Source organism: Cavia porcellus, unplaced genomic scaffold, assembly GCF_034190915.1.
Source record: "Cavia porcellus strain 051 isolate PalLab524CR breed Dunkin Hartley unplaced genomic scaffold, mCavPor4.1 scaffold_22, whole genome shotgun sequence".
Lineage (NCBI taxonomy): Eukaryota > Metazoa > Chordata > Mammalia > Rodentia > Caviidae > Cavia > Cavia porcellus.
The window spans coordinates 56,102,811-56,118,539 of record NW_026947505.1 but is presented as its reverse complement, the minus strand read 5'-3'; the positions used below and the strand labels follow the sequence as shown (position 1 = coordinate 56,118,539).

Sequence of the window (15,729 nt, the reverse complement as noted above, 5' to 3'; positions counted from 1 at the left end):
CTCTTAATAAGTGAACTGTTTTGAAATATATTGTGTTGATAAATATACACCTAAAACATCTTCTTTATGACTACATTCTTTGAATTTTATGTCTTAATTTAATTAGCCAAATATTAACATATTTTTAGGTACTACATGTTATGCATTTTTATAGGTAGTATTGACTTAATGATTGCTTTACAGTAGTTAATGCACACGGACCAGGCTGCTCTTAAAGCCCAGGGTTGTATCACAACACCAGCAGTAATGTCTCATTCTTAGGGATACCTTGCATTCTTACGGGAAACTCAGCTAAATACATTTTTTATTGTACTACAGCATTTAATTCTTCAGGCTCATCTGCTATCAATTAAGGTGATAAGCTCTCAAAAGCTAGCTTTTCAATTATGTTTTATACCTCAACTGAAATGTTCCTGTCATTGCATATCATGTAGTAATTTTGAAAAGGTTTCATCTTAGCAACTAAGTGATAACTTTAAAATCAAGAATCCGAACCAATTAATTCCTAACATTAATTACTTCTTTTAAAACAAAAGGCACTTTAAACTATCTGAAAATATACTTTTTTTATCCTACTGATGGTCCTTATCTCTTTCTCCCCCAGCTTGCAATTCTGTTGACAACTCATGCTCAGACTCAAATCATCATTCAAATCATAATTAAAGCATAATTCTGAGCTCTCTTTGTACATGCTAATTCTACCACCACCAGATGTAACAGCCACACAGAAATTCATATGGAGTATTATTAACTTGCAAGGAGCAGAATTAAGATGCATAAAAGTATCTTCTGTAGTAAGTAAATATTTTGGTTTTAATTACATTATTACCTTGTTTTATGCTACTAATTACAACAATTTATTGTATAATTGACTCTCAGAGAAAAATAGTACCAGAGCAGTTCTGCAGTCTTAAGCTGAAGATGGTATATACTAATAAGTTTACCCTAACTATTCAGTTCTCTTAAAAAATAATGTGAAATATTCTTGTAATAGCCTTGATAAATCTCTTTCCTGCTCTCTAATATATAAACTTATTGTGTACTCCTGTTACTTGCTGATTTATTACCCTATAAATCACACAGGGCAATAAAAAATTATATTCACGAGCCATGGACAATATAGTGTTTGTCTTTATTCCCTAGCACCCAGCTCAGAATTTAAAACTTAGTAGATGCTCAATAAATTTTATGAAATAAGCTAATAAATTAATCATTTAAAAGATTCCTTTCACTTCCCATAATAAAAGTATTGTTGAATGCTAGTATCCATTTCAGCCTTCATAGATTAATAACCTGCAGCCTTTCGAGCAAAAGACTGAACATTAGAAATAATAATAGTTTGCCATAGATTGAAAACAAATGAACTCATTCCGAGATTCAGCAGTCATTCATAAGCCACTTGAGCTGCCTGCCTGCTTACAGTTTATGACTTCAGTCAAGGCTTTCTCGTGAAATAAAGCCTGTGTTCACTCTGGGGCCATCTATTGTTCTGTCTGTAATTTGTACCAAAATTTAAAGGTTATAAATATTTGCCATGAAGCCTATTGCGGAGCTGCATTCACTCACACATAGGTGTCTTTTTTTCTTTAAATAACTATCAGACTGGGGACTGGCATTTACTTACTTCATAATAACCTAATAATATATACCTTTGAACCCAGGATGTTCTTCAAATACCGTGATTTATTATGTCTTCCTGGGTCACATAGCAGTCCACCTCATCAGATTCAATCGGGTTAGCCTCCTTCTCCCAGGAGGAGCACCCAGCAGTAAAAAGTGAAGAGCTGTTTCTTACATGAAACTATATATGCTTGAAATTATCCTTCAAATTAAAACATTCTAATGAATTACATTGCAAACGACAATTGAGTGAGTGAAAATAAGCAGAATTAGGATATAAACTTTCGTTACTACTTCTAAACCTATTTCCATCTTACTGCCGTGCTTCCCGTTTAGTTTCTCTTGAACTAATGTGCCCTCTAATGGTTAAAATAAAAACATAATCAAAACCAGAAAATAAGTGTCAATATATTAGTTGCAAAAAAAATTTATATTTAAAAGATACTTCTTTGACTCAAACCTATGACTTTTAAATTAAAATAGATGCATTTTAATATATAGCAGGAAGAAAAAGTCTTCTATTTATTCTGTATGGTAGACAAAACAAATGAGGTATAACAAACAGACTTTCACCAAATAGATTCAAATGCTAGTTCCTGTGTTTAAAAAAGCAAGCAATTGTAATGATGCCTATAATTAAGTCTCCAGATTTAAAAATTGAAATATAAATTAGGATTATGTTTATTCTAATATTATAGCTTAAGCACTTAGCTTAAGAAAATATGTTACTCTAAAAATCAATTGTTATGGTTCTTCATTTTCATTTCTCTAACTTAAAATGAAAATTCATCACCTTCAGAAAATATGTGTACACAAAAATGCTAAATTACTATGCTTTTATGTTCATGATTTACACTCAATGTCCATGTTGTATTATTTTTTGGTTATACTGTGGTATCAGAACATAATAGAGATTTTAAAAATACCCTATTAATATGACCAATAGTAATTGTCTAGCAAGGAAGGCAGGGATTCAGGGGACAATTGCTTAAATTGTTTAACTTGGCTTACTGTGTTCAGAAAAGTTAATGTCTTTCTATATCATTTATTTCTAACACGAATTTTATCATAATAGAAAAATATGTAGAGAAAATATATTTAATTCTGTCCATCTAGAGCAGAATTGAAATCAAAGACATAAACTGAAAACATGCTTAAAACTTTCTGTCTTGTTTAACTATCATTGTTAGCACTTTAGGTAATTTGCCTCTCGTCAAAATGAGACACAGAATTTTCAAGATCTTTCCAATTTTTGATGAAAAAAAAAACACAATCATTTCCCTGTCCTAGAAATTAAAGACATCACTTTTTGTATTATGTAGTTGGGGTGACTGTCATTGAGGTGAACTGACCTGCCGAGACTGCACAAAATCTGTGATGAAAACAAGATTAGAATCTAGAATTATTAAGCAGTTTGCTGATTCGTGCTGATGCCTGTTATACATCAAAGGAAAAGGTTATTGTATTTAACAAAAACCCCTACATCTCATTGAATTAGATATCTGCCATTATCATTTAGCATTCATTTTAAAGATATACACATTAAGTTTCAAGTGGATATAAAAATGTGAAAAAGCTGTAAGCTCAAGGATGGAAAACCTGAATTTTAGTTCTGCTTTTCTATTAAGAGTCCTTGAACAAAGGCATTGAAGACTCTGACTCCAGTTTGTTCAGCCTCTAAACGACGTAATTGAATTAGATAACATCTGAGCTTGCTGGTAATTAAAACTTAAGATTTATAAAAATAATTTACCTGTATATATAATCTAAAATTGTAGGATGGGTGTGGTGGCGCACTCAGGAAGCTGAGACAGGAAAATCACCAGGAGTTTGAGGCAAGTGTGGACAACATACCAAGTTTGAGGCCAGCCTAAATTACATTATTAAAATTTTGTTTTTGTCTCAAAAACAAAAAAGTATAATAAAATGAATAAAATTATATTATTTAGTACTAAGTTATTTAATATTAAGTTAATGTACAATTTTTCCTTTTAAATTTCACTATACTTGATCATGTTTCAAAAAATACATGATAATATTTTTGGTAGGATAAAATATCTGGTGAAAGTACTTTCAAACTATTAAGGATTAAGGTGGGTCTGGGGATTTAGCTCAGCGGCATAAGCACCTGCTTTGCAAGCAGGCAGTCATGAGTTCGATCCCCGGTACCGATAAAAAAGGAAAAAGACAAAAAAAAAAAGGATTAAGGTAAACAATTTCTAGTTCCATTTGCCATGTTTGCGTTGTTTGTAAGTTATGTTTTGTCTTGGTTGGTGTGTTAAGCACTGAACATAGGAATTATTTCTCCCTTATTAGTTCTACGTGATACTACTATTCAGCTAAAGACGTTCTCAATAACGTTTCCCAACACATTCAAGATTGAAGTTTACCATTTTAATAAATAGAACTGGGCTCAACTGACTGAATTATCAATAAAAGTGGTGAATAAGTATGTCCTCACATTTATAAAGGAAACTTAGATACAATATGCCAAGGGATTTAAAAGTATACATAGCAAATATATGTTCATACCAAAATCTGTATAATGATAAATGATTGGAAATAGATATATTTTGGTAATAAAGACAGAAATAACTGCCAAAAGCATCAACGAAACTCACATTACTGTATAGAATTAGAACTGGCAGGATATGACTCCTTCAAGTTCTTCAATCTCATAATTTCCTACTATGAAGAAAGCTGAAAATCAAGGAATAATCAGTCCGGTGTTTCCCTCTGATTCTTCCGCACAGTGTTGGCCAGTGCTGGGGTCCACAGCCATAGTTGGCTGTGCCCACCCAAGCAGCCTCAGGGCACCGACTAGAAAACCTCCCTTTGCCACTGTGATCACCAAATTTCTTTTATCCTTTTATTTTCTAGAAGCAAGAAGAATTGTTTCCCTGATACCAGAAGAATTCCATTTACCGCCTTCACACCTGGCTCCAGTCAGATGCTGTATTTACCGCTCACCTGGGCTCACGACATGATAATTATTTCCACTTCTTTAGCATCATATGTAAGACCCACACATCAGAAAGCACACTGAAGTCCATTCAGAACTGTAGCCTGATTCTTTCATTTCTAATTTCTAATCTCAGATAATTTGCCTTGATCTCTAATCATCTACTTCTTCTATTTACTAGTAACATGGCCCCTCAAGTTCTTTGCTTCTTCATCTATAACACCAAGACAAATGTAATAACTTCATAGGGTTATCCTAAAGATTAATTATATTTCTATAAATAAAATACTCAGAATAATGCCTGGCATATAAGTCTTTAATAAAACCTTAGCTATTATTAGAATGGTCAATATAACTTTTTCTCTTAGTCATAGTGACAGAACGCCAAACCAGCAAGTAAATTAATTTTAATTTTTCCACCATCTGGCTGTACTTTTGTAATCTAGGTACTCATAAATCCTAGTTTCCTTATTATACTTGCTGTCCTGGGATAACTGTTAACAGCAATTGCTTTTATTCTCCAAGCTTTCCAGGTCTGGAGAATAAAGTATGTAATCATCCTAATTATAATATAAAGTATTTGGGTTTTCTTCTGTAAAGAATGAATAATATGTCCTCCGAGATCATATGAAACAGGGATTTTGTGAAGATACATAGGTTAGAAAGAAATATTTGAGTTCTTTGTAAGTAAAGTTTAAATTTTATAAAGTACTACAGCATCATCTTTGGTTATGATGATATAATCTGAAGGCTCTCTGGATAAATAGAGTTTGGACTAATGAGCATGTTGAGAGCTACTTCTGTTTACTGGTCTGAAATGTATGCAAGTCCCTCTGGAACTGTTTCCTCCTTCTCCTTCCTCCGCTTCTCTTTCTGTTTTCACTTTCTTGTCTTCTGAAAGAGAAGCAGTGAAGGGATTGGGCAAGAAGAGAAAAAAAATTTTATTCCCCTCCCCAAATGCTACCTTATGCCCCATTACAGCTGATTTCCAAATAAAGGGGCTCATTCTCCAGGCCAAGCCTAATGAGCAGTCACTCATAAGCAAATGACTGAACGTCTTAAATCCAGGGGAGAAAACAAATAGATCTGTAAGAGTCCTTTATCACTGCATAAACTCTACAGAATGACAATAGTGAATGTGAGAAGCAATAACATTTTTATTTAGTTTATTACTAAATATTTTTAAAGCACATAAAGCCAGAAATAGCTCCTGGAGTGCAGCAGTATTTTTTAAAGATTAACTGAATCACATGAGAGTTGCTTTTCTTAACTCGTTTCTATCACATAGTTTTTCCAGTTTGAATATTGTATTACTATCTTTAAATTGCTTTATCATAAGTCATCGATTAATGAAACTTGTAAAATTTAAGACGAATGCATATTTGTAAAGTATGTGTTGCAATCAATACTATTTACTTTTAAAGTTGATTGACTAAATAAACATAGTTCACAATTATGAAAAATACAGATTTTTTATGTACCGCAGGAAACATGAAAAATTTAATCTTAAGTATGAATCAAGCCGTAACTGCTTGATTGTTAAAATGAGCCAAAGGAAACAAAAAACAAGGATCCTGCAGAGAACAATAAATTGTGAAAGCAATCATAGAGGGAAATAATTGTTACATTTGTGATTCTTTCAATTATGGATTATGGAGACAACTGCTCGGCAACCTCTTCAGTTTCAAGACTGCATGGGGCTTTATATAATAAGCCTCTGAATAAAGGAACTATTATCAATAGCGTTTGCAATGTAATTGGCTGCCTTTGAAGCTAAAGAGGTCTCTTTTGCTTTCCAGTTTTGATTCCTAGCTATATTTTAAAACATTGGCATTCTTTCTAGCTGTTTAACCTCCATTTTGCTCATAGATTCTCTGGAGGATAGTGTGTATATGTTTTACCAGAGCTGAGCAACATTTTCACTAGGGAGGAATAAACCTTACAATAAGCCCAGAATCTGTTAAGCATCTTTAAGTTTATGTGTTTATCCAGTAACATGCCTACGCTGCACATCTACCCTATTATAATTACATTTAACATTAAAAGGACCATCACCTCTAGCCACAAGTAGAATTTATTAAGTCCTCAAACAAAGCAAGCCTCTAAAGCCTGGTCCATTTGCCAGAAATAATACTAAGAAAGATGTAGTATTCCTTTTTAATGATTTTCTAGAAAAAGCTTTGGCTTAAGCAGACTTCAGTATGGTGAACGCTGATGTTCTCTGAGGTATCTGCCCCTACAGAAACAGCAGGCTGTGGAGATGACTGCTTAAGAAATACTCCCACTGCCCTGGTTTGGTGTAGCTACATGAGACGATTTACTAATACAATACTAAAAAGAGGGAAGGAAATAATTAAAATGTACATCTCACCACTAGATCAAGAATTCTAGTGAAGAATTATACCTGAAAGCTGTAATTAGAAATAGAAAACACTCATTCCAATCTAATGTCCATGATCCATCCTTTGGGTTTCGTACAGTGAAAATCTCAGATGTCAAATGACAACATCCTTTTGAATCCCTGCCATAGAAGTCTTTTTTGATGTTTGTTAAATGCCATTCAGTCAGTAACACCAACATGGAAAAGTGTCAAAAGAGAGTGCATTATTAGAGACTACAATATTTAAAGAGCATTACACTGATTTTTAAAATAAAGTGTCCCACTGTGATGTTACCTCATTACTGAGTACTTTGATTGGCTTACTAAAACTGTTTGTTTTTCCTAGATGATCAGGGCTCATCTAAAAACACTTGACAAAAAGCAAATGTAGTTCTGGATGGTAAGATCTCAATCACTGTTTTCAGAGCCTCTGGGGTCTATCTGCCTTCACACAGGGCCTCCCTCTCTGTTCCCATGCTCTGCTGGCTCTGAACAAAGATAAGTTATAGTTTCAGAGATATTAAAAGTCTCCCACAGCACTTCCCCATGACAACCCAATATTAGCAAATTCCTACTTTGTGTCTTTTCCTGCACCTCAAAGGATTGATTGTAGAATGCCTTTATTAAAATACAAAAATGTTGCTATAACACCTAATACTTTATCATCGGCTACAATAACAATGCCAATTGTATAATTTCCTAAGCTCTTTGCTTAAAAACAAAAGGGCCTTTAAAAAAGGTTAGTTTTCATGCATTCAAGCACATGTTGTCAACCAACCAAAACTGGACTAATTCCTGGGAATGTCAAGATAAAATGTTCCAGCCTGTAGGAAGTTTACTGTGATTTGGGAAGGTGAACATATGTACCAATAATTTTATTACATGTCATAAGTGAACCTTGATAAGGAACCATTCAAAAGCAAGCAACAGAACTTCACCTGGACCAATGAAAGAAGCAATTTATTTGCACACATTGTTAAGAGTATTTAAGCAACCGCAGTCTTAAAAGAGACTCAAAACAAGAATTGGTAAGTCAACAGAGACCAAGAGAGGGCCCCATTCTTTCTCTCTTAGTGCCTTCAGGGGTCTCTCACAAAGGCTTTTTCTTCCAATCTCTTCCAGTTTGCTATTATTTCTGTAGATCAGACCTCTTGGTTTACACATATGACCACATCAACCTTTAAGACTGTAAGACATTATTCCTCCAACTAACTCACTCTCTTTATATCTCTTTATTAATTGCTTGGAAAGAGAATCTGACATAATCCACCACTCGTTCAAGGATAGATTATGTTAAAAGAAAGGTAGCGATGAGTTGGTGAGGTCACTGTCTTCTCTTATATAGTAATTTCAAGGTGAAGTTTGAAGGAGAGGTAAGCAGCTTTCAGAAAGACCAACTGTCATATTTAAAGGCACAAATGGAGCAGGGGCACCTCTTATAAAGATTTATAGATTGAGACACATGGCCAAGAAACAATTGGTAAAATAGGGAGCTAACCAGGGACCAGATAACAAAGTATTTTATTTATGTTTATTAGTAGCATATGTGTTCAGCACTTAATAATTACATTCACCTTGGAGAATTGGTACAGAGACATGTCAAATCCCCCCCGCCCCATTTTCCTGTCTTTCTCATTTCCTAGATCTCATGTCATTTCCTATCTTCTTGTTTCCTCTCATCTCCCTTTTATTTTGCTTTTTGAATAATTTATATTTTGGGGCTCTTAAACAAGTGAAACCATGCAATGCTTATATTCCGTGTCCGATTTAATTCACTTAGCATTATGGTCTCAAGAGGCACTCATTTTCAGACTTCATCTTTCTCTAGTAAGAATAGCTGTCTACAGAGCTCAAAAAACAACAAAAGCCAGTGAGGTTGTGGAGGAAAAAAAGTATTCTACATTGCTGATGAGAATGTGAGCTAGTAAAACCACTATGAAAGTCAGTATAAAGTTCTGTTTAAAAACCAAAATTAAAAATTTCATTTTACATAGCTGAGTATCTTCCTAAAAGAATTATAGTCATTAGAAATTATTACAGTGCTACAGTGCATACCCATGTTTATAGCAGCACAATTCACAATAGCCAAAATATGAAAGCAGCCTGTATACACATCAAACAGATAAATGGATAAAGAAATATATATATATATATATATAGCTTAGCCATAAAGAAGGACAAAGTATTTTTATGTTCCACTAAGTACAGTTTTTATCCTTATAGAGTTATGTCAACATTTTTAAGAAGAGACAAAGGTACATTTGCATTTTAAAAGAAAATCCTGAAAGCTTCTAATTCCAGCAGTCTAGGAGGTTGGCAGGAGGACTGCAAGTTCAAAACTATCCTGGGCAACTTAGTGACTTTGTGACACCTTGTCATAAGATTGGAATGGGAAGGGGCCGGGGATTTAGCTCAGCGGCATAAGCGCCTGCCTTGCAAGCAGGCAGTCATGAGTTCGATCCCTGGTACCAATAAAAAAAATAAAAAATAAAAAATAAAATTAAAAAAAAAGATTGGAATGGGATGGGATGGGATGGCACAGAACAGAATAGAATAGAATAGAATAGAATAGAATAGAATAGAATAGAATAGAATAGAATAGAATAGAATAGAATAGAATAGAATAGAATAGGCTGGGAATGTAGCTCAGTGCGAAAACCCTAAGTTTATTCAATCACCAGTGCTAAAAGAGAGGGAGAAAGAGAGACAGACAGAAACAGTGACACAGACAGGGACAGAGACAGAGAGACACATACAAAGGGAGAGACAGAGGCTCTATCAGCAAAGTGAAGGATGAACTTTAAGAAGACCTGAATGTATCATCCAAGAAGATACTGCAGTAAACCAGACAAAATATGATGCAGGCTCAAAATAAGACCATAGAAAGATGATACAGATGAAAGGATTCAAGAATACTGAGAAAATCGAATCCGAGACTGAATAGGCTTAGCTCAGAAAACCAAAGACTCATAATCCTTTCTATGGGGAGAAAAAAAATGTAAAGCAAACCCAAGGCAGGTGGTAAAGAGCGCAAGCACACGGGAAACAGAATACACCAGAAGTGATAGCACATAATATGCAACTTACCTTTCCCTCAATCTTTCCTTCAGCTACCTGGCTGTGGTCACTGGACATTTTAAATAAATGGCCAACTGTACGTCTTCAGGGAAAGACAATTGAAATGTAAGCCTGAATCAAAGCCATGCTATAGGGGCTGGGGATTTAGCTCAGTGGCGTAAGCACCTGCCTTGCAAACAGGCAGTCGTGAGTTCGATTCCAGGTACTGGTAAAAAGGAAACACACACACACACACACAAAGGTCATACTACAATTACCCTGCCATTTTATTGAAAGTACTGTCAAGGAGCCAGGAGCGGCATGAAGGCAGGGAAAGGAACAGTACAGCTCCTCCCGCCACATGACCAGCAGATTGAGAGAGAGACACTGATACTCAGGGATTTAAAGGGCTTTGAGCCACAGGCAGTTAGTGAGAGACTCCCACCCCATCCACCTCGGAAAGGAGACTGAAGGCCACCCCTGGGGCCGCAGGAGCAGCGAGTCAGACTGCAGCACCCCAGCCCACCCCGCTTGTTGCAAGCAGCAAGCAATATGCCGGTGGGTGTGGAGCAGAGGAGGCTGTGCCAGGATGGGAGGAACCAGCTGCACACAGGGCGGAGAGCAGCCCATGCTGTCCCTGCCTAAGGGCGCCACAGCAGCTGGGAGACAGACTACAGACAAACAGGGTAAGGCGCAGGCAGGCAGCTGTGGGTCTCAGTGTTACTGGCCAAAGGCTGGTCCCAGGCCCACATCCAGAGGCCAATATCATGCCTGCACCTGGCACTGATCCTACAGCAGGCTTGGCTGGGTTACCCAGCACGCTCTGGGCTCTGAATTGGACACTGCCACGGAACTGTGGCCCCCAGGGGAAAAGTGTTTGTTTGTTTGTTTGTTTGTTTGTTTTTCCTTCTTATGTCTGATTTTTTCAGTTGTTGTTTGCTTTCTTTTGTTTTCATGTGTGTGTTTGGGTTTTTATTTTTATTGTTTCGCTCACTCTGCTGTCTTTTCTCTCACTTTTATTTCTTGATGTTTCGATATTTTTAGCGAGTGAACATTATCTCTAGTCTTTTGAGTTTGCTTCAATATTGTGCTTTCTCCTTCACTCTTTCTCTCCTGTCTTCTCCAGTTTCCCAAGGCTTAGGCGATCACCCCTTGGCTTCCATCCTTGCTTCTACTGCATTTTTCTTCATTTCTCGCTCTATCTTATTCCCTATCTCTCTTACCCCCCACACACACACACACATACAAGGCAAAATCACACAACTAAGGGGCAAATCATTTCATAGAAGTCTCTGGTTTATGCTTGATTTTGTTATATAACTATAAAGTTTACTTCTGTGATGAAAGACACTGAATTAGTAGTTACCATAATTTGTTTCTAGTTTCTAGGCTGTGCAGATGCTATTATTATTGCTGATGGTCATTGTCATTGCTTACTATTTAGACAGGGTGTCATACTTGTTCTAAACACTTGTTCTCCCTTATATGACAATACTGTGATTGTCTGGGGCCGTAACCATTACTACAGTCCAGTGGTAGAGGACTGTATGTTGAGCCAAATAGATAGCAACTAATCAACCCTAATAAATTGGGAGCATAGGATCTTGGGACAGACGCAAAGATCAAGAGCTAACTACATATTGATGACATCTCTCAGGAATAGTTATTTTCTGAGGAAGCCTCAATACAAGTAATAAAACTATCATAAGCAAATTACAAGTATCAACACAGAAAAAAAGAAAAGAAAATGACAGGACACAGAAGAAAAATGCAACCCAGGACAAGTCCAGGGGACAACGAGATAGAAGAAATCAGAAGCTGCCTATCAGAACTTTCCCAAAAGATAGCAGCAAATTTTTTAAAAGGCTATAGAGAAAATCAGATTGGAAATAATCCCTCAGGTAAAAAAGAGATAGATGACAATGATGATCAAAATGAAGGACTTGCCTAGTCAACCTAGAGTAGAGACAGATTTAAAAAAAGAGAGAGGACTTTAGCAAAATGATGGAGACCCTAAAGGCCCAAACTAGGAAAAAAATGGAACCATATATCCAAGAGATTAAAAATTCCATTCAAAATATATGTGGCAAACTGAACCAAGGTGAGGACAGAATATTAGACTTAAAAGACATGATTGCAATTGGCAATAACAAAAAGAAAGATTTCTTAAAAATAGCAACGGGCCATGAAAAATCAATCCAACAGCTGCAAGATGATGCAAAGAAGAACAACACAAGATTCATCCAAATCAATGAGAAAGCAGGAGACAATGTAAATGCCAGAAAAAACATGTTCATAGAAGTAATGGCTAAAAACTTCCAAAACATGGAAAAACAATTTGACACACAGTTAAGTGAGATACATAGATCTCCAACTATCCCTGACCAACATAAACCTATACTAACGCATGTAATAATCAAGATTCCAGATAGTCAACACAAGAACAGAATAGTACAAGCTATTAGAGAAAAGAAACTGAAGGGTCTGGGGATTTAGCTCAGCGGCATAAGCACCTGCCTTGCAAGCAGGCAGTCATGAGTTCGATCCCTGGTACCGGTAAAAAGGAAAAAGCCAAAAAAAAAAAAAAAAAAAAAGAAACTGAATCATCTACAAAGGAAAGTCCATCAGAATCATAGCAGCCCTCAACACAAGCCCTTAGGTCAAGGAAGACATGGAGTAAAGTACTTAAAGTACTCAAAGAAAACAACCCTTCTACCCACACTGACGTACCCTGCAAAAATATCTCTCAAAATCAATGGAGAAAAATAAGATACTCCCATGACAAAGAACAACTGGGGAAATTCATGACCACCAAGCCAGCTCTCAGAAATTCTGAAGGGTATTTTAGAAAGAGGTAATGAGGGTCACAATCCCAATAACATCAATAAGAAGACACCAACAGTCAGGGAAAGCAACTAAACAGAGGACAAAGACAGGGAACCAACAATAGGAAAATAATTTGGCAACGGTAAGTCAATACATATCAATATAACCATCAGTGTAAATGGCCTCAATTCACAAATCAAAAGAAACAGACTGGATTTGAATGTATCAAAAGATAAGATCAGCATCATGCAACATAAAGGAAAAATATTTAACTCAAAAAAAAAGCCATAGATTGAAAAACAAAGGATGGAAAACAATACTTCATGTGATAGGAACTCAGAAAAAGGCGGGGATAGCTATTCTATTTCCAAGAGGAAGAGATAACAATCATAAATATATATGTACCAAATGAGAGCACACCTAACTATATAAAAATATTAACAGACATGAAAGATCAAATAAGCACTAACAAAATTGTAATGGGGGAATTTAATATCCCACTGTCACAAATAGACAAATCAGCTAGACAAAAAACCAACAATGAAATACTAAAGATAAACCAAACCTGTGAACAAATGGACTTAGTAGATGTCTGTGGTGTTTTGCCACACATAGGAATACAAATTCTTCTCAGCTGCACATGGGACATTCTCTAAAATAGATGACATTCTGGCTTATAGAAAATGCTTAAGAAAATGCAAAGGAAATTATCCCATGTATATTATCAGACTATAGTGCAATGAAATCGGATATTAATAGCAAAAGAAACTATGAAAACATAACATAAACATTGGGAAATTAAATAGCAACCTCCTGGACAACTGATGGATCAAAAACAAAATTTAAAGAGAAATTAAACAGTGTCTACAACTAAATGATAATGCTGATATGACACACCAGAACTTATGGGATGCAAGGAATGCAGTCCTAATAGGAAAATTTATAGCAGTGGATTCTCACACCAGAAAAACAGAACAAGCTCAAATAAACAATTTAATTTTGAACCACAAATTCTGAGAAGAAAAAGTCAGGCCAAAACCACATACGAGGGAGGAAATAAGAAAGATCAGAGAAGAAATTAATACAAGACAGACTAAGAAAACAATACAAAGAATCAATGGAAGAATTGGTTCTTTGAAAGATTAAATAAAATTGATAAATACATATTCAACCTTATCAAAAAAGAAACAAAAGACTAATTCATGCAATTAGGAAACACAAAGGTGAAATCACAACAGATCCAGCAAAAATCTAGAGGATTATCAATACCTACTTTGAGAATCTTTATTCTAATAAGATGAAAAACACCAAAGAAATGGACAGATTCCTAGGTATATAACCAAAATGGATTCAATACGTTATTCTAAATTCTAAATAATTCTAAATAATTCAGTATCAGTCAAAGAAATTGAAAATGTAATTTAAAACTTATCAACAAAGAAAAGCCAAGATCCTCATGGATTCACTGATGAATTCTACAAAAATATTTAGAGATGATCTAATGTTGCTACTCTTCAAACTCTAATGAAATTGAAAGCAAGCAATATTCCTAAAGTCATTGCTAAAAGCAAGCATTACTCTGATACTAAAACCAGAAACGTTTCCAACCACCAAAAAAAAAAAAAACTACAGGCCAATCTCCCTAAGGAACATAGATGCGAAAATTCTTAATAAGATACTGACAAACAGAATGCAGCAAATCATCAAGAATATTATACACTATGATCAAGAGTCATCCCAGGGATGCAGGGATAGTTCAACATATGCAAATTAATAAATATAATATATCATATTAATAGAGCCAAGGACAAAATCATACGATCATCTCAGTAGATAAAGAAAACCATTTGACATTTAGTCCAGCATTCATTCATGATGAAAACTGTACAGAAAATTGGAATAGATGGCCCTTATCTCAATCTGATAAAACTCCTGTGTGACAAACCAACAACCAACATCATACTGAATGGTCAGAAACTGAAAGCTTTCACTCTAAATCCAGGAACAAATAAGAATGTCCACTATCACTACTCCTATTCAGTGTTGTTTTAGAAACAGCCAGAGCAATTAGACAAGACAAAGAAATAAAAGGATAACAGTAGGAAAGAAAGAAGTTCAGTTATCATTATTTGCAGATGCCATGATACTCTACACAGAAGACCTCAAAAAGAATCAAACAATTCTATATTTAATAATCATATTCAGTCACCTAGCAGGATCTGAAGTCAACACTCAAAAACCAGTAGCATTCCTATACACAAAAAATAAAGTCACTGAGAGAAAGAAATCACACTCTTTACAATAGCACTGAAAAAAAGACTCAATCTACTAAAGGTAGTAAATTATCCTTACATTGAAAACTATAATACTCTGAAAAAGGAGATCAAAGCGGATGTCAGAAAATGGAAAGATATCCCTTATTCCTGGGTTGGAATATCTATTGTAACTTTTGAATCTTAAAGAGTAAATAACATCCAAAAGTTACAATAGATATAATAAATGAGAAAGAAACTGCTCAAAGAGAAATTATATTGTCCGATCGATTCTGTATGCCTGTATCTGGTAACTTGAGCAATTATTTTGAAGATAACAATATGCAATATAACAACCATTATTAATTTTCTATCATCTTGGTTTGAAATCGATATCGCTATTATTTGTTGTTGTTGTCAATTTGCTTCTGCTATTGGATTTTTTGTTTTGTTTTATTTTGGTTTTTGTTAGCTTTTTGAGTTTTCTGTGTTTTTTTCCCTTTAAAAGAAAAGAAGAAATCAACAAATAACAAATACTGGCAGAGATACAGGAAAAAAGGAACCCTCCTCCACTGTTGGTAGGAGAGTAGACAGATATACCCACTGTGGAAATCAGGGTGGAGATTTTTCAG

At 35.2% G+C, this 15,729-nt stretch overlaps 1 pseudogene; it reads left to right on the top strand.

Annotated features, from left to right (window-relative positions):
* The window catches only part of LOC100731184 (coiled-coil domain-containing protein 112-like), a 101,758-nt pseudogene that overhangs the window by 78,111 nt on the left and 7,918 nt on the right, over window positions 1–15,729 (top strand).